This window comes from Triturus cristatus, chromosome 8 (genome assembly GCF_964204655.1).
Source record: "Triturus cristatus chromosome 8, aTriCri1.1, whole genome shotgun sequence".
Classification (NCBI taxonomy): Eukaryota; Metazoa; Chordata; class Amphibia; order Caudata; family Salamandridae; genus Triturus; species Triturus cristatus.
This window is the reverse complement of record NC_140591.1, coordinates 1,178,608,762-1,178,628,943: the sequence shown is the minus strand read 5'-3', so window position 1 is coordinate 1,178,628,943 and position 20,182 is coordinate 1,178,608,762. Positions and strand designations below refer to the sequence as shown.

The 20,182-nt window shown below is 44.1% G+C and overlaps 1 protein-coding gene across 1 annotated transcript in view; it reads left to right on the top strand.

Annotated features, from left to right (window-relative positions):
• The window catches only part of LOC146805567 (cohesin subunit SA-2-like), a 627,511-nt gene that overhangs the window by 439,803 nt on the left and 167,526 nt on the right, over nucleotides 1–20,182 (top strand). The window lies entirely within an intron of this gene.

Here is a 20,182-nt window from a genome sequence, read left to right as displayed (position 1 = left end):
TATTCTGGAAGGCCACAGCTTTGAGCACTTGGAATGGTATGTTTCCTGGTGCCAGCGGTCCATGATAGAAATTCTCTTCTGGCTCAGCCTCCCTCATTTCAATGTCCGCTTCTGGCATCTACAACATACTGATCTCATCACTTTAACGTATTGCTTTGTGGCACGAGGCACCATCGGCTTTCAATAGTGGAGACTCCAGTTCCCCATAAGCCCCTACCACACAGAACTCGCAGGCCGCTCCGCATGCCCCATCTTATAGAACTTTTAGAAACCATCTAAATAGCAGTAAGTAGTGCAAATGGCTGCATTTAAGTCTTAAGAGAAGGTGCTCCATTTATTCTCTAAATGTTTGTGCCACAGATGGTGTGGGGGGTTTGGGGGAGGGGGGATGCAGTGTCAATCTATTACTATGTTTTTCAGACAACTTTGATGGGCAAGGTGGAAGCCTCTATTTCTGTGGAATGAACTGTTGTGTCATAGTGGACATTGTGTTCTAATTCTAACTAATGATGTGGTGTTTAATGGCATTCCGAATAGCATTGTGCGCATTTCATGCTGTAAAGTACCAGGGTGTAGCAGCTATTGTTGTCTTGGGGAATCCTCAACGTTTTCCAGGCTGAGTTAGTTCCCTGGTGTGTGCTATTTTAACTCGATTTGGGAAAAAGGGGGTGGTGATGGACAGAGTTTCCGAATGATGCAGAATACTCTTACCAAGTCAAGAGATCATGGTTTTAATCCATCACCGTTTTTTAGCTCACTGCACCATCCCAGCTCAGAACCTGGCTACATGCAAATTAGTCTGTACCTGTCCCAGTGCATGATGGGAACAGGGCAAACCAAACTACCAAGCCAATTCTTATACTGGGAAGGAAACAAGCTTCCGGGGACCGGTTTCTGGCATCACAGCCTTCGTCGGCCCGGCTTGCCTGAATCCTGATGGTGCAATGAGCAAGGGACTCACGTCTGAGCATACCCTCCCACACTGAGTGTGGATAAAGTCGATTTGGGAAAAAGGGGGTGGTGATGGACAGAGTTTCTGAATGATGCAGAATACTCTTACCAAGTCAAGAGATCATGGTTTTAATCCATCACCGTTTTTTAGCTCACCTCACCATCCCAGCTCAGAACCTGGCTACATGCAAATTAGTCTGTACCTGTCCCAGTGCATGATGGGAACAGGGCAAACCAAACTACCAAGCCAATTCTTATACTGGGAAGGAAACAAGCTTCCGGGGACCGGTTTCTGGCATCACAGCCTTCGTCGGCCCGGCTTGCCTGAATCCTGATGGTGCAATGAGCAAGGGACTCACGTCTGAGCATACCCTCCCACACTGAGTGTGGATAAAGTCGATTTGGGAAAAAGGGGGTGGTGATGGACAGAGTTTCTGAATGATGCAGAATACTCTTACCAAGTCAAGAGATCATGGTTTTAATCCATCACCGTTTTTTAGCTCACTGCACCATCCCAGCTCAGAACCTGGCTACATGCAAATTAGTCTGTACCTGTCCCAGAGCATGATGGGAACAGGGCAAACCAAACTACCAAGCCAATTCTTATACTGGGAAGGAAACAAGCTTCCGGGGACCGGTTTCTGGCATCACAGCCTTCGTCGGCCCGGCTTGCCTGAATCCTGATGGTGCAATGAGCAAGGGACTCACGTCTGAGCATACCCTCCCACACTGAGTGTGGATAAAGTCGATTTGGGAAAAAGGGGGTGGTGATGGACAGAGTTTCTGAATGATGCAGAATACTCTTACCAAGTCAAGAGATCATGGTTTTAATCTGTGGTAAATAAAATTCATTACCGGGACTTAATTTGATACGGAAACATAATAAAATAGCTCAGTAAAATAAGAGGCAGAATCCGTGGTATAGAGGTTCGGAATGGGCTTTATTCCAATGATCGATTATAATCGGTTGCTCCAAGTTCCATCACCACGGGGGTTCAGGAAGTGAAGTACATACTTTATTGACAAGAAATGACTTTTATAGTACATACATTACAATGAAGCGAATGCAGCAGGCGTAACAATTGATAAGGAAAATGACGATTCATATGCGTAACCGAAAATGGGCGTAATAAGGAGTAAAAAGGAACATAATTGGTTATGATGTCATATATAGGTGGATCTATAAGATAATACTTGGCATAGATGCGCGCGCAGCAGCATGACGTGTGATTGACGTGCAACTCGGGGGTGAAGGGGACTTGACATTTAGCTCTACATGTGGAGACGAAAAGTCTGGGGGGTCAAGTCAACCTAATCCCAAATCATATCTAACATCCTATGTTTAAAGAACTATGTTATCCACAAAAGAAGGACTCTCGGACAGAATCTATTCTATACTGACTGTGCGTGCGTGTACAAGCGTCTAAGTGTCTACACTAAATGCGAGGGGGTAGGAATATTCCATGGTAACAGGACTATGAATTACTTGCATGAGGACAGAAAAACCGGGCCTTTTGCTCGGTAGCTGGAAGAATGTTTACTTAAACTACTAGACAGGAATGCATCGGCTAAGGAGTGAAGCAGATAACTCGAAGGTGAAATACAGTTCTTGGCAGAGAATAGGCTGATGTCAGGCTTCGTGAGCCGCGCAGAGAATGAGACAAAGTTCATGGTCACAGATGCAGGCTCAGACTGGAGTTTTCAGAGGTAGAAGGCAAGAGGAGTTTGATGACAGAATCAGGGCCTACTTGCCTGGACTGTAAAATGGCATAAGTGAACCATATAAAGCCGGTGGCCTTTCGTACCTAGGAATGGAATATCCGGCCTATTCTTGGCGGATCTGACAGAGGACATGTTGACGGTGGACGCACATGTGTTTGCGTCTTCATAACTGGAACTGGAGGGGACATACATGTACTTGTGATTCATACATGAAACCGTTGGGGTCCAAGATAGGGGACATAACTGATCAGAAAAATCCATATTTCCACATTCCCTCCTTGTCCCCTACTTGCCCGTTAAGAGATATCAATCTTCATCAATCCATTGATCTGTTCATATAACATCATTTGTTCTTCTTTCTTCTTCCGTGACGAATGAAATCTTGGTGGTGGAATACACGATGTGGCACACAGACCACAGATCGCTGGTCCACATTGTAGACATAGACAGCAACTGAATAGTATGAGAAGGCCAATACCTAGGAAGGATAGAACTCTCCATCCCCAGGCTGATATCACACTCCAAAACCAACTGGACCAAGTCCAAGTGCCTGGGTTCTGGTGTATCTGGCTTACAATCTTATGAAGGCGAGTTATGGCTTTATATACAGATGGCGAATTTTCTGGTATGAATACGCAGCAGCTTGATCCGATGACCCTACAGGCTCCGCCCCTATCGGCCAGGATGACGTCAAGGACAAGACGATTTTGAAGAACCACGATCCTCATCGCAGATTGCTCCTCTGTCAAGTTGCCTAGGGCGGCAATAGTTTCATTCACTACTGCTTCAAGGGTTCTAGTTAATCTACGTATCAGCTTACTATTAGTAACAGTACCTATATAGGGAAAAATGCCTTTATTGAAATCTACATACTTGTCCCATGCCGTCTCAGTATAATCGACAATTGGGAGATCTCTCCGCTCTCTATTGTGTACTAAATGAATGTTTCTGTAATAATCAGGAGGAGCTAGGAAAACAGGTGGCAAAAGGAATGCAATGTAGCAGGTACCATCCCAATCTAGAGGTAGACGCATATATGCAGTCTGACCACATATAAAGTAGGAGTGGCGATAAGCTCTAAATGAAGATTTGCCTTGATCACTGAATTCTACTATAGTAGTGCATTTACTATGGCCCATATGTATGGAACCAACTTTTCTTACACATAATTCACCCTTCGCTGGGAATACTGACATGGTGGGTAAAACTAGTTCAACTTCGGATTTGACATTTAGAATCATGAGATTAGGTGTAAAGTTACCTAATCCATATACTTCATTTTCTAGATCCGTTCCTGTTCCTTTGGGGCGACCCTCCTTGTCAGGGTAACAGACTTTGAATAAAACTAGGTTCAGATTTCCCCATACCCACTGGTCTTGATAAACTGCTGTGTCTGAGTCTATGGAATTGATTAAACTAAACCATGCTCCACAGGAGCCATTATGTGTAAACGGATGTGGAAAGAAAGGCAGGACTCCTTCATAATTCTGATAGGGAGGGAGCCGGCCACACACCCAACAATTAGTTGCATTACTAGTCTGATGGGAATGATGTAACATACTAATGAAAGTGTTATTGCGCAGCGCAAGTCTATAAGACAATTCATGCGGCGGTAGGTCACTAAAAGAATGTTCAGCAGTAATATTGTAAACATTTCTGGCAATAGGGTAATATATGTGCAACAATATACTTGCAGTAATTATTAAAAGACTTAAGAAAAACAAGATTAATAATGTCACTATGCAATGGCTACGCAGTGATTTACAATACGCCCGTCGTTTCAACATTTTTCGTGGTTTTCCATGATTCAGGTCTAGGGGATACATGTCGGAGACAGATTCAACCGCTTCACCTAGGAGAGGACTTAAACAATCAAATCGTCCGACGGTCTAGGCCTTAGTTTTAGTTTATAGAGTTCCTTGCTGTCGGCCTCAGCCAAAGGTAGTTTTGAGTCAATTGGTGAAGACACATGAGGTGGGCTATTTACATCTGCAGGAAGTCCATGAAATTTCTTGATATGACTTGAATGAATCCATCCTTTTCTGCCTTCGATCTTCACGGCTGTCCTTGTGGTCAGCAGGACCAACTGGGGTGTCTTCCACCTGGGCTCCAGCTGAGTCTTTCGGTCGAAATTTCTCACAAGCACAAGGTCCCCCGGAACTACGTCATGGGGTTTCACCTCAGTGTTGTCGGGAAAGGCTGCAGCTACCTGTGAACGACAAGATTGTAGTGCAGACATCAAGGAAGCCAAGTAATCTGTCAGCATATTACAGTCAATATCAGTTATTTTGCGTGGTATAGGCGTCCCCCACATATTTGGTGGTCTGCCGAAGATCACCTCATACGGGGATAGCCCTGTTCGAGAGTGTGCTACCATTCTTATGTAAAAGAGTGCAACTGGTAACGCTACTACCCAGTCGACACCTTTCTCTCTGCATATTTTGGACAATCTGATTTTCAGTATCTGATTATGTCTTTCTACGAGACCTGCTGCCTCGGGGTGTCGGACACAGTGGAATTTCCACTGATAACCTAACAGAAGTGAAACATGTTTCATTAGTTCGGATGAGAACGGCTGGCCGTTATCTGAGTGAACAACACGTGGTAAACCGTATCGTGGGAAGAATTCTCGAACCAACTGCTTGGCAGTAGTCGGGGCAGTGTAATCTGAAACCGGGTATGCCTCCGTCCAACGGGACAGAGCGCAGACAACTACGAGAACATATTTGAATCCTCGACATCGTTCCATCTGGATATAATCCATCTGGAGTACTTCAAAAGGGTGATTAGGAGGATGAAATCCACCCTGTTCTACAGGAACGCTTTTTCCCGGGTTGAACTGGCAACAGATCATGCAGGTACGGACCTTTTGTTTGGCTGCTGCTCGTAAATGTTTATTGAACCAAATGTGTTGAATGCTGTCTAGCATAGCTTTTTCTCCGAGGTGTGCTGGACTATGTATAGTGTTAATTATAACTTGGACCATTGAATCAGGAAGGAACCACACAGACTTTTCCTTCATCATCCATCCTTGGTCCGTTTGGATCCCTCCTAATTCAGTCCATTTCTTTATTTCGTCTGGTGTAGCATGTGTCTGTATGTCAATTACGTCAAGAGTAGGATCTTTAACTGTCATACAATGTGTCGGCATCGGGACTATTGTCTTTGTCATGTCGGAGGTTTGAGTTTGAGCAGTCTGTTTAGCTGTTCTGTCGGCTAGATCATTGCCTTGAGAAATGATATCAGTAACCTTCGTATGAGCCTTACATTTCATAATTGATATTGCAGTGGGTAGATGTATTGCATCTAATAAGGCATGAATGAGGAGTCCGTGCTGAATGTGGGCACCGTGGGAAGTTAAATAACCTCTCTCTCGCCACAGCACGCCGAAGTCATGTACAACTCCGAATGCATAACGTGAATCAGTGTATATGTTGACTTCTTTATTTGTGGCTTGGATACAGGCTTGTGTCAGAGCGATAAGCTCTGCGGCTTGAGCTGACAAGATATTTATGCGATCAGTTTCAATTATTTCGGTGTCTGTTGTGACTGCGTAAGCAGCCACCAACTCTCCTGTATTTGTTCTCATACATGAACCATCTACATACAATGTCAGGTCTGGATCTGACAATGGGACATCGGTTAAGTCTTGTCTGGGTTTCGTCGTTATAGTAATAACTTCAATACAGTCATGGGCTAGTGGGTCTGTTCCGATTACAGGTAAAAGTGTGGCAGGATTCAATGTGTTACAGCGTCTGATTTCTATATGTGGCTGAAACAATGTAAGTTCGTACCCTGTAAGTCGCGCAATAGTCAAGTGTTGTGTTTGCGTTCTATTTACAAGAACCTCTACTGCGTGTGGTACTTGAACTGTCAATGGATGTCCTAATACTATGGCATCGCTCTGTCTTATTGCTAAAGCTGTCGCTGCTACTGATTTTAGGCATGCAGGCAAAGCCTGAGCTACGGGATCTAATGTACTAGAAAAATAAGCACATGGTTTGTGTGCTCCTGCTTGTTCCTGTGTGAGTACTGACAAGGCAGTACCTTCGCGTTCTGTAACAAAGAGTGTAAACTGTTTTCTGTAACATGGCGTTGCTAAAACAGGTGCTTGACATAAAGCTTTCTTTAGGCTTTCAAAAGCTTGTGTATGTTCCTGAGTCCAAGGGAGAACAGTCGATGTGGCTGCCTCCTGTGTTGTCAACTGAATGAGTGGTTTTGCTAGAAATGCATACTGAGGGATCCACTGCCTGCAATATGACGTGAGGCCTATGAAAGCCCGCACCTCCTTTTGTGTCTTGGGTATTGGCATGTTAGCTATTAACTGAATGCGGTCGGGTGTAAGCTGCCTTCCCTCCTTGGACAGCGAGTGTCCAAGATAAATAACTCGCTGGACACAGAATTGCAGCTTAGAAGGGGACACCTTGTGCCCCTTTTCGGTTAGAAATTGTAAAACTGTCAGTGATGCTTTTTCACATTCCGGTTCGCTTCTCGCGGTGATCAGCAGATCATCGACGTATTGAAGCAAAGCAGTGTTAACTGGCATGTGGATACTGTCTAGTTCTCGTTTCAGTGCTTGACTATAGATGCTGGGGCTTTCTGTAAATCCTTGAGGTGCGCGTGAGAATTTAAAGCTACGCCCATTTAAACTAAAACCGAACAAATATTGGCTTTCCGGATCTATTGGGACGCTGAAAAAGGCATTCTTGAGATCAATTACAGTAAAGAATGTCGCTTCGGAATCAATAGCTGTCAGTAATGACGAGATATCTGGGACCACAGGAAATTGTGGCACAATGCATTTGTTTAATTCGCGCAGATCAATAACCAGTCGATATACTGGCGGGGCCTTTGGATCTGTTCGTTTAAGAATCGGAATTATCGGTGAATTACATACATTGGAGTCTGTTTCCACAACTACTCCTTGGGCAATGAGCTCGTCAATGATTTGTAGTAAAGCCACTACAGCATCTGGTGGTAACTTGTATTGTCGCATTCGTGGTAGTACCACTCCTGCCTTTAATGTGACTCGATATGGTGTAATATTCATGCATCCAACATCAGTAGGGCCTTGTGCCCATAGATGTGTGGGTAAAGTCTGCAGTCGGGGATCCATGTCTCTAGATACATAGTGCCCTTTAAAATCACGTAAAAATAATCTTACTCCTTCCGGAGAACAACATATTATAGCTCCTAGAGCTTTCAGTGTTTTTATTCCTAACAGATTTTCTGGACATGATTTAGTAAGCAATAAATCTGTAGTTCGGGTCAAAGGTCCTATCGTAAGTGGAAGAGGTTGTGACACTTCATTAACAATAGGTTTTCCTGAAAAACCAAGGGAAATATTCTGAGAGCCTGAGAGGGGTGCCCCTGGAACTTCACTACGTTTTATGGTTGTTCGACTTGCCCCTGTATCGAGTAAAAATTTTCTATCTTGGCCTAATAATTCACTATGTACATAAGGTCCTTCTTGATCTACAGGGATCTCGATAAGGGGTAAGTCAACTTCCCTCTCTAGGCTGGTTCATGCGTACCGTTGGTAATCAGGATAGTCGTACTGTGCGGTCTGGTACAGTTGTCGTGTCGTGGTTTGTGTGGCAGCAACAGGCAGCGCTGGTGCAGCTGGCACAAACTGTATAGACTGTTGTGAAGCTGGCATGGACTGTGCATGCTGCGGAGCTCCTTGTTCATTCTGAGCCTGGCTAGGTGGCCGTGGTCTTTCTTGTGTTTTACCTATGGTGATATTATGTTTCAAAACTGGACAATCGTGTACGTAATGACCTGGTTTTTTACAATAATTACATGTCCCTTTTACAGGTCCTGCTGAATCACCGGAATGTGTCATACCCTTTTTATGTCCTTCAGCTGGAACTGTCTGAGAAACTAGCATTTTCATTTTCGTGTCTTTCATGCGTCTGTGTTCATGTTCTTGTTCCTCTCTAATTCTATTGTGATGGTACTGTAACATTTGTAACATTTGTGATGGAGTGTTACCTTGCCAGGTACTCTCGAATTTTAATACTCTATTCTTTACTTGGGGCAGGGCGTTTTCTACTAATTTTGTTACAAACAGATGTGGGTATGATTCGCTACTTGCTTTTATGCCACTATTTATACCAAAACATTTTTCAAATCGGGCATAGTAATCACTAGTGTCTTCATCTTGCTTCTGCTTACAGGCTGAAATTGTACCCCAATCTTCCTTTTTCGTAGTTAATAAACGTGGCAGAACCTGTACTAATAAACCTGGTAGTGCTTTAGTTTTATCCCCAAGTCCTGCTCCCGCAGTTCGGGCCTTTTCTTCCGCTTCTAATACTGACCATTCTATCTTTTGGTCTCCTACCTCCCACTCTTTTTCCCTGAGTTTCTCATAAATACCAGCAGGCATCAATACCTTTAATATTGTCATAATGTCGGGATAGGTATACTCTCCCATGAGCAACATGTCTTTAATTTCTCGGTGAAAACCCGCTGGATCTTTGTCATGACTGGGTACCACTTTCTTCATTTCTAACAATTCTATTTTCGATATGGGCGTATATACAAATACGCGCTTAAACTCGTTGTCCTCGCCTTTTATTGGGTGCACTTCTCGTAAGGGATTCTGTCTATCCATGTAATACGTGGTCCTTTCCTTGACGGGCAATGAGACACGGTCTGAACATACAAAAAGAATATACTGCTTTCTTGATTCTAGAATTTCTTTAATTAATTTAGTACCTGAACCTCTCCATCTATTCATAAGCAATTCAGTCAATATGTCAGGTAAGGGACCAGGGTCCGAATGCTGACTCTGATATAGTATAATGAGTTGTTGAATCATATAAATCCCAGCTAACCGCTGTTCATCTGGGGTGAGATTCAAAAATGTGCGTGCTACTGTATCATCACTATATTTTCCGGGACTGTCCACCCAATGGACAGCTGCCCTGGCTAAATCTTGTTCATCCATAGAATCGAGAAAATGATAACCCCTTCGTTCTCGGAGTAGTTTGTCGGCGGCTTGGAACGAATGCTCGTTAGACCTTATATTAATTATAGGTATTTGGAAATTCCTGTTATTATCTGGACATATCGGACGTATCGGGTCAATAAGACATCTATTACTATTACAAGATCTTCCTCTACCTACATAGGCTATGGTGTCTGACTGTCCCGCGGGCAGTCCTGACCCTTCCTCCTCGCTTTGTTCGAACTCGTCTACCTCTAATCTTTCTTCGTGTAGGCGTTCTATTTCTTTACGGATCTTTCGGCACATGGCTATTATACAATTTTGTTTATCATGTCTACCTTCTGATATATTCTGGCTCCATCTGGTAAGAATTTGCATTGCTTCCGGGTCTACCCCCGGTCGGTCTTGATTTCTGATCACACAATTTATGAGGAAACGTAACAGTTCCCCCTGTATCTCCACTTTCTGGTATTCCATAGCTCTGTTAATACATTCTGGATCTCGCCCTGTTTGGACAAAATGATATATTTTATCTAGATGCGCAGTCATTCCTGGTAACTTCCCTAAATATACTGCGGCTCGTCTGATACGTAATGATGCCATGATCATTTCGTCCTCTTTGCCGGGCACAGGGTCATATCTACAATCTATAAGAAGTTCCTTAAGCGTACGGGCATTTATGAGTTTGGGGGTACGTGAATGTGCCGACTCTTGGAAGGTAAGTTTATTTATTCTGGGTGGCGTAGAAAAAATATTGGTAGCACCTCCCGTAGCCCCATCTGGGGTGTCAGGTGTGAAAGGATTCGTTGAACGTGACACAGCAACTATAGGTGTGGACACAGCTATAGAAGTAGCTGTAGGAACAGATGCAGAAACAGATGTGCTTGCCGGAACTTGTGACTCGATCTGTTGCTGTAGAGATATGGGTACTGGATCTTGGCGTTGAACCTCCCTGGTATGCAGTCTATGTGGGGCGGAATTAGCATATTCGGGAGCTGCGTCATCTAAATATGAGGAAAGAAAAACATCTTCTGCGGTTCTAGGATGCCCCTTAGGATGTACCTTTATTGGGAATAATGGGGGTGGCAAGTCTTTCGGTATCTCTGGAGTAGCCTTAGGTAATCCTTCGGCTAGAAGGGGATACATACCATTCATAAGGGCATTTCTTTGTCTATCTACTTGTTCTGATTTCACTCGGATACCTTCCTCAATTAATAAATTTTCTCGAACTTTATTTGAACTCTCTTTATTCTTTTCTTCCTGTCGGAGTGCTTTTTCTGTACGTCTATGAGATTCTTTACGCCATAACTCAACGGCGTCTTTCTGTGACTGTCTGACTTTCCTTTTCCATAACTCTTCCTCGACTTTCATGATGCACTCTGCATCCCAGGTCCCCGCTGCGGGCCACCTCTGACTTTCTGGTAATTCCTTGGTGTAGTCTACCCATAAATCAAGAAATAATATAGCGTCTAAGCCATGTTTGTGATACATGAAGTGCCCTGGGGTGTCCCTAGGAGGAATAGGGACGGCTTCTTCGAGTACCCCTTTTCTAGTAGTGATCTGTCTTAATTTCGAAAAGAGCGGCATATTGACAACTGATCCGATACTTAATCTTGAACACACTTAGTACAAAAGCACAATAATGAACAACCATTCATACCACGATATGCAGAACGTACTCAAAAACATTAAACATTAAACATTAAACATTTTTTAACCTTTAAAATAACCAACAATGATGATCGTCTGCATAACTAATCACCAAGCATAATTCTTGACAATAACTAGATACTTCGGAATACTTGATATACTGCTAAACAGTACATATACACTGCTAAAACAGTGCAGACCGGATTTGTGTACCCAAACCCGTCTTGACCGGCACAACCTATGTGCATGTCAGAAATGCCTCCCCAGTAATGGTACTCACCGGGTAGCTTCGGAAACGGAAGGCCTCGGCAACTGAACTTGAACCGGACTGGACTCGACTCGACTCGTCGGAAACTGGACTTGACTTCGAACTGGTGGGCCTCTGTATACCTCGGATCTTGCTCTCTCAGCTAGGCTCTGGTCGGGATACTTCGCACTTCTCACCGCCTCGTCTGGGTGTTGATCGCAGCCTCAGTCGCCCCCGCTTGACCGGAGGGAGATACAGGAAATCCTGCTGGTACGCGTTATTGTCCGTCCAGCTGTGGCAGGAGACCGGGCCTGCAACTCACCGCCGGCGCGTGAGATGAGAAAGTGTCCCTGTTCGGGCGCCATTCATGTGGTAAATAAAATTCATTACCGGGACTTAATTTGATACGGAAACATAATAAAATAGCTCAGTAAAATAAGAGGCAGAATCCGTGGTATAGAGGTTCGGAATGGGCTTTATTCCAATGATCGATTATAATCGGTTGCTCCAAGTTCCATCACCACGGGGGTTCAGGAAGTGAAGTACATACTTTATTGACAAGAAATGACTTTTATAGTACATACATTACAATGAAGCGAATGCAGCAGGCGTAACAATTGATAAGGAAAATGACGATTCATATGCGTAACCGAAAATGGGCGTAATAAGGAGTAAAAAGGAACATAATTGGTTATGATGTCATATATAGGTGGATCTATAAGATAATACTTGGCATAGATGCGCGCGCAGCAGCATGACGTGTGATTGACGTGCAACTCGGGGGTGAAGGGGACTTGACATTTAGCTCTACATGTGGAGACGAAAAGTCTGGGGGGTCAAGTCAACCTAATCCCAAATCATATCTAACATCCTATGTTTAAAGAACTATGTTATCCACAAAAGAAGGACTCTCGGACAGAATCTATTCTATACTGACTGTGCGTGCGTGTACAAGCGTCTAAGTGTCTACACTAAATGCGAGGGGGTAGGAATATTCCATGGTAACAGGACTATGAATTACTTGCATGAGGACAGAAAAACCGGGCCTTTTGCTCGGTAGCTGGAAGAATGTTTACTTAAACTACTAGACAGGAATGCATCGGCTAAGGAGTGAAGCAGATAACTCGAAGGTGAAATACAGTTCTTGGCAGAGAATAGGCTGATGTCAGGCTTCGTGAGCCGCGCAGAGAATGAGACAAAGTTCATGGTCACAGATGCAGGCTCAGACTGGAGTTTTCAGAGGTAGAAGGCAAGAGGAGTTTGATGACAGAATCAGGGCCTACTTGCCTGGACTGTAAAATGGCATAAGTGAACCATATAAAGCCGGTGGCCTTTCGTACCTAGGAATGGAATATCCGGCCTATTCTTGGCGGATCTGACAGAGGACATGTTGACGGTGGACGCACATGTGTTTGCGTCTTCATAACTGGAACTGGAGGGGACATACATATACTTGTGATTCATACATGAAACCGTTGGGGTCCAAGATAGGGGACATAACTGATCAGAAAAATCCATATTTCCACAAATCCATCACCGTTTTTTAGCTCACTGCACCATCCCAGCTCAGAACCTGGCTACATGCAAATTAGTCTGTACCTGTCCCAGAGCATGATGGGAACAGGGCAAACCAAACTACCAAGCCAATTCTTATACTGGGAAGGAAACAAGCTTCCGGGGACCGGTTTCTGGCATCACAGCCTTCATCGGCCCGGCTTGCCTGAATCCTGATGGTGCAATGAGCAAGGGACTCACGTCTGAGCATACCCTCCCACACTGAGTGTGGATAAAGTCGATTTGGGAAAAAGGGGGTGGTGATGGACAGAGTTTCTGAATGATGCAGAATACTCTTACCAAGTCAAGAGATCATGGTTTTAATCCATCACCGTTTTTTAGCTCACTGCACCATTCCAGCTCAGAACCTGGCTACATGCAAATTAGTCTGTACCTGTCCCAGAGCAGTGTGGGATGGTATGCTCAGACGTGAGTCCCTTGCTCATTGCACCATCAGGATTCAGGCAAGCCGGGCCGACGAAGGCTGTGATGCCAGAAACCGGTCCCCGGAAGCTTGTTTCCTTCCCAGTGTAAGAATTGGCTTGGTAGTTTGGTTTGCCCTGTTCCCATCATGCACTGGGACAGGTACAGACTAATTTGCATATAGCCAGGTTCTGAGCTGGGATGGTGCAGTGAGCTAAAAAACGGTGATGGATTAAAACCATGATCTCTTGACTTGGTAAGAGTATTCTGCATCATTCAGAAACTCTGTCCATCACCACCCCCTTTTTCCCAAATCGTTTTTAACCACACTCAGTGTGGGAGGGTATGCTCAGACGTGAGTCCCTTGCTCATTGCACCATCAGGATTCAGGCAAGCCGGCCGACGAAGGCTGTGATGCCAGAAACCGGTCCCCGGAAGCTTGTTTCCTTCCCAGTGTAAGAATTAGCTTGGTAGTTTGGTTTGCCCTGTTCCCATCATGCACTGGGACAGGTACAGACTAATTTGCATATAGCCAGGTTCTGAGCTGGGATGGTGCAGTGAGCTAAAAAACGGTGATGGATTATAACCATGATCTCTTGACTTGGTAAGAGTATTCTGCATCATTCAGAAACTCTGTCCATCACCACCCCCTTTTTCCCAAATCGTGTGCTATTTTAACAGCTATTGAAGAATGTGTTTATATAGCCATTCCGCCTGCTGTCATGATTTCTTACTATGCGCCATGAGCGCTGTGTTCATGGCCCTACTTGGTTTCAGTAACTTGTTAAATGATCTTTATAGACCTGGAGAAAGGCGAACTCTGCCCGATTTATGAGTGGTGTGATTTAGACCTGTTCTTGCTGCTTGCGGCGGGTGGCTAATTCCTCTTTTCATCGGTTCATAAAATGTTTCGATTGAACTTTTTTTTTTTTAATAGAAATGACCCACTTTTCCCGCTTTCAAAGCATGCCATTAATGTACTCTGCATTAACATGCATGCTTCTAATTGTTCCTGTTGCAGATTATGCAACGCCATCCGGCTCTAATCCATCCTTTTAAGGAAGGATTTGAGAGGTATTTACAAAAGTGGGTTGCAAATAGTGAAAGGCTGTCTTTGCTGGTTGTGTAGGCCTCGCGCCTTGGCATAGCGTTTTACAGCATGTCGCTTCGCTTTCATTGCTTTCAGCAGCAGTGGCGTTCCGTGTCCAACATGCTGTACTGGTGTGGGGGGAGTGTGACGTGTGTCCCCTGACCCAAGGGTGTGTTTTTTAAGTGCTCTCTATCGTTGTTGCTGGCCGGACACGTTTATGAGAGGTAAAATGGTTGCTTACTTCGCATGACAAAAGATGTGCTGTTGTAAAAAAAAAACAAGCGGAAGTGATCGCGTTTGCGATCAAACATCAAAGCGGCAAAAGTGAAAGTAATCGAGCAGAGCATCAAAGGGCTGGGTGAGAAGGGAGGGGGGAATGCAATGAGCAGAGGAGCAGCTGTGCACGTGCATGTGATCGTGCACTCAAGGTTTAGTGGAGTGGAGAGGTGTGGCTCACTGGTTAGAGGCGGCAGACCCGTAAGCAGAGGACGGCCCGGGACCAGGGTTCGATTCCCGACACGGCAGGGTCGTGGACCAGGGTCAGCGGGCTCGATAATTCTCGCCTCGGTGCCTACTCCAGTCAGGGACTACACTCGGCAACTCTGGGCATTAGCTTGCCTCATCTTCACAACGGCCCCCCCAGACCGCCGGGGATGCTTGGTCGCACCTTAGAGATACCCATTAGGGACCATCTCTCAGGGTGAGCCAGGACGGGTTCCCCAACGGTCGAAGCGCGGAGATACTCCTCCGGGAGTCGATTCTAGCGCTATATAAACCCACAATTAAATTAAATTAAATTAAATTAGGCCAGCCAAAAGACTGTGGGTAGCACTTTGAAAATCCCTCATATAAAATGTCTCTTCGAGCCTTTGGCTCGCGAGACCTAAAAAGGAGCCTCTATTGCCTTCTTAGGAAACATTCCAATAACTGATATATGTTAAGCTGCTACCTGCTGTACTCCACGCACTTTCACAAAACAGTAATGTGTGGATGTATAGACATGCCAACAATTTAATGTTTGCCAGGCTGTATAATGTACACTTTTTCAATCCTCCACAACATCCTCAGGCTTGCCACCACTTAGAGGAGGACTGCTTTACAGTCTAAGCACAGCATGTGTATCTACAGCCACACATGCCTCGAATGGAAAATGTAAGTATCTGGCATGTAGCGCTGTAGATTCACATGCTCCCACCCTCCTCCCTGGAAGCCTTTTGATATTGCCGGTGCTTTTTTCTTTATTTTTCTGCAGGGTCATCTCCCTTTCTGTATCGCTACGTGTACTTTTCCCATCCTTATTCGCCTTGCGGAAAATAATCTAGCAATGGAGCTGATGCCCATGCTCATTACCAGTAATAGGTGGAGTCACCTTACATTGTGATTTAAGAAGAATTCTTCGAAGAAAAGCAACTTGCACACAGCTGGGCCCAACATTAGATGGCAGGAGTATGCACAGCATGTGCATGTGAACCTACAGCACTACATGCCACGAAGAGATTCTTACAGGGTAAGTAACATTTTCCTTTTTCATCTTAGGCGCAAAGTGCAACTGCATACAAAGTGTATAGTATGCCTGATGCATTTCCTCCGGCTGCCTGGTCTTTTTGAGCGTGATACGTAATATGATTTCTATTTTTGATATTTAGATGAAATAATTTTCAGTTTGCAACATGAGGAGCAAAAGTGTAATAACCGTTTTTGGACAGAGCATACCTCAGCACCCTCTTCCCTCAATTGATGTCTACCAAAACTAGCTTCTTACTTAATGAGACATCTTGCAATTGAAGTTAAAAAATTTCATCAGGCAGAATAATGTTACAGGAGTGCCTCTGAAGTAAAGTGACCACCAATTATTTCTCTTTTACTGAAAAGAAATGGGTATCAATGAGCCATGGACGGGGGTCATTTACACGGGGCTGTTTGGACAGCTGTGTCTCTGGCACCTTGGGTTTGTCTGTTGGCTTTCCCAGTCACTTGTTCTTCCTGTAGCCTGTTATATCGATGAGGGTACCAGAATAGGTTGGAAGAGTGATGTCTTAAAAAATAATGGGGTGGACAATAGGGGGCACAGAGGCTAGGCTAAAAGATTTAGAGATGGTAAGCATGGTGGCCAGCAGGGCAGATGATGCAATAACGGACATTGTAACTTATGCATTACTCAGCTGTGCTGCTGTTTCACACTGTGCCGCATGTAGACCAATGCAATTGTGTATTTATTTTTATTTTTATTTTTATTTATACAACGCAAACTTGACCCGAATTGGGTATCAGAGCGCTTTACTTGAGCACCAGTTGCATTACATGAGGACACATTTAATTTTTGTTAGGCACGGGTAGATGAAGTGAATTGCCCAGAATCACAGGATGTTCAGCTTCATTGCCGAGACTCGAACCCAGTTCCCCAGATTCGCAGTCGACCGCCCTAGCCATTAGGCCAACTCCTCTCCCCTATTGACTGACACATCAAATGGACAGCATCAAAATAACTCCAAAACAATGGACCAGATTGCCATTGGTTGTAAATTAGATAATTGACGTAATGGCTGGTCATGTCAAAATTGGTGTTCTAAATAAGTCCTTCACTATATTGGAATGAGTGTTAGAAAGAAGGAAGTAACAACATTAAGTCTGTCGTACTGCTGCAAGTATAAACATTGTTACTCAGTGATGGTCTATTTTGGATGTATAGTTAAACGTGGGAGACATTTAGTGTGCACTGTGGTTCTCTTATTCTTAAGCCTTTTGCTTTGGCCTTCGGCTTTACAGATTTTGGCATTAGGTGTATGCTGCATCTTTGGGCATGGTCTTTGTTTATGCTTTATGAATTTAAATGATATATTTTGTATATGCAGTCTTTTAAATCGCTTTCCATCAAAGGGTATTAGTGTGTTAAGATTAAAACTAGGTGAAGTCCAAAACATTTCACCTTACATAGAAGATGAGAAAAGAAGATAAGCATTGTAGCAAACAATTAAAACTTGTTTGATTGGTTACCAAAGGAGGTTAAGATTAAAGTCAAGTGGGGGTGAAAATAGCATTCAAGAAAAAAAGGTTTGAAGTAATTGGGACAGTTGTATCGAGGCGAGTTGGTAAAGAAGGTAGGTGTGAAGAGGTCAGAATTAGAAACCGAGAGGCACTGTCGAAAATGTCCCCAGAATTCCAGAAAAGAGGCTATCTAGGAAAGGTATGTCTGTAAAGGTATGAGGAGAGGAGGAGGAACTGCTATCAATGAAAGAGTGTGGGCAAAGTGATGGATAGGGGACAAGTATTGAAATGAACTTTTACTATTGGTGTGAAGGTGCAGAGAATTAAGTTAGAAGTAGGTTAAGCAGGAAAGCTCAGTAAGGATTCGGAAAGTCTGATCTCAACTGGCAGTGAGCTCCATATTGTGGTTGTTGCTTTGTAGTATCATAAGGCTGCTTTTTCTTGGCTTTAATTGTGAAATTATGTAGACTCCTCAGGTTTTTGGTGCCTCCATTTTGTTTTATGCTAGTGAGTGGATATAGAGGTTTGTTAATATGTGAGACCTTGTAGGTAATGCAAGCCATGTTATATTTTATTTTGCGAAGTACGATATGTTGTTCCTGCTTTTCTGTTTGACTGCCAGTTGAATCCCTGTAGAATGATGGCACAGATAGTGAGGAGTTTGCAATTGAAGTGGTATCTGAGTTCTTGAGAAGAGAGACGGTCCAGTCTGAAACATTCCTAGGGTGCTGCATAGAAGAATTTTCTCCAAATGTATCTCATATTGTCATATTGTGAGTTTTCCCAGGAGCCCTCCTTTCAACTAGTGCAGAGATGGGGTTTATTAGTCGGCTTCACTATCTTCACAAAGATTCCACCAGGCATGTGGGTAGCGCTACATATGGCAAGCGCTCCTTTGCCAGGGTAGTGGGGTGCAGGGCTTTTGTTGTCCTGGCTGTCTGTCCTCCAAGCTGTAAATGGTCCAAAAAGCTGTGGCAAAGATGTGGCTCCCTTTGTTCTATTGGTAGATGGGTGGGAGCTGGACACTTTTACACTCATGTGGCAGAGATGCTCTTGGGTTGTTTGACACTAATGGGATGGTGGCATAAAGATCTTTCCTAGTATTATTTTCCACCCACAAAACGACAAGCACTCATTTTGAGGGTCATAAACTACTGAAACTACTTTGTTAGGCGTCACGAAAATGTTGCGACACCGTTTGGACATTGGTGACACGGTGGCCCTCATTCTTCTCAACCTGAGTGCGGCATTCGACACAGTATCTCACACCGTGATACTGAAAGCATAGCAATCCTTGGGTATTGGGGGCCTTGCTCTCCAATGGATTGACTCTTTTCTTAGCAACCGCAGGTTTCAGGTCTTTTCCACCATGGCCTGCTCTAAAACTCATCATTCTCCGTACGGAGTGCCCCAGGGCTCGATTCTGAGCCCTCTTTTGTTTAATATTTATGTTTGCCCGCTGGCTGTTATTGCCGAAAAGGCAGGGCTGTCCATTTTTTCCTATGCTGATGATACGCAGCTAATTCTTTCCCTTTCGACAGCTAAGGAATCTGAATCTTCTATTCTCCAGTTTGGTCTGAGGAAGATTTCGTCTTGGATGCAGGTCAATCTACTCAAGCTAAGCGGAGAAAAAACTGAAGTTCTGATCTTAGGGGAAAAAAAAGATCTTTGGGGTCTTCAGCACTGGCCCCTGGAGATGGGTGCTTTACCCTAGCCTGCTCATTACGTACGCAATCTTGGCGTGATTATTGATGTACAGTTATCTATGAAACAGCAAGTAGTGAACACAGCCTCTATTTGTTTTACCATTCTTAAATGGCTGAAGAAGATTCTTTGGATGTTGCCCCTTTCCACTCAGAGAACTGTGGTCTAGGCTCTTATAACATCTGGACTGGACTACAGTAATGTCTTAAAGCTGGGCTGCAATAAGGAGGTTATACAAAGATTGCAGATTGTGCAAAATGCAGCGGCCAGATTGCTCTGCCAGGCCTCTAGGACTGCCTCTACTTCAGGCTTTTTTCGTAACCTTCACTGGCTTAAGGTGGAGAATCGCATCAAATTCAAAGCCTTGAGCAATATGTTTAAAATCAAAACTTGTTCAGCCCCTCATTACCTGCAATATGTAGTCCAACCCTATGTACCCTCACGTACCCTTCGTTCCACTCCTCAGTTTAAATTTACTGTCCCTAGAATGAGACTGAGGCATATGCGCGGTGGTTCCTTTGCTTACTTAGGACCCTTCTTGTGGAACTCCCTTCCTATTTCTTTATGTAAAAAAACAGTTTGTCAATTTTCGTAAACAGCTGAAAACCTGGTTATTTAATCTGTAGTTCTTTTACTTTCCCTCACCCTTTCAGGCTGGTGCCGGGAAACCCTTGGGGTTGCTGCGCGCCTTACAAACTCACTAACATAACATAAATGCTAGTCAGTTTACAGTGGGTGTCATGGAAATAGGGTGATCCCACTGACTTGAACTACACTGACATCTCAACCTCATATGAATTTAAGTGTGTTTTGAATGTTGAGTGTGTCTCCGAAAGCAATTTGAAGTTGAAGCAAATTGAGAAGCAGAGGGCATAACTTGAGTAATGCAGGATATGAATTTTAT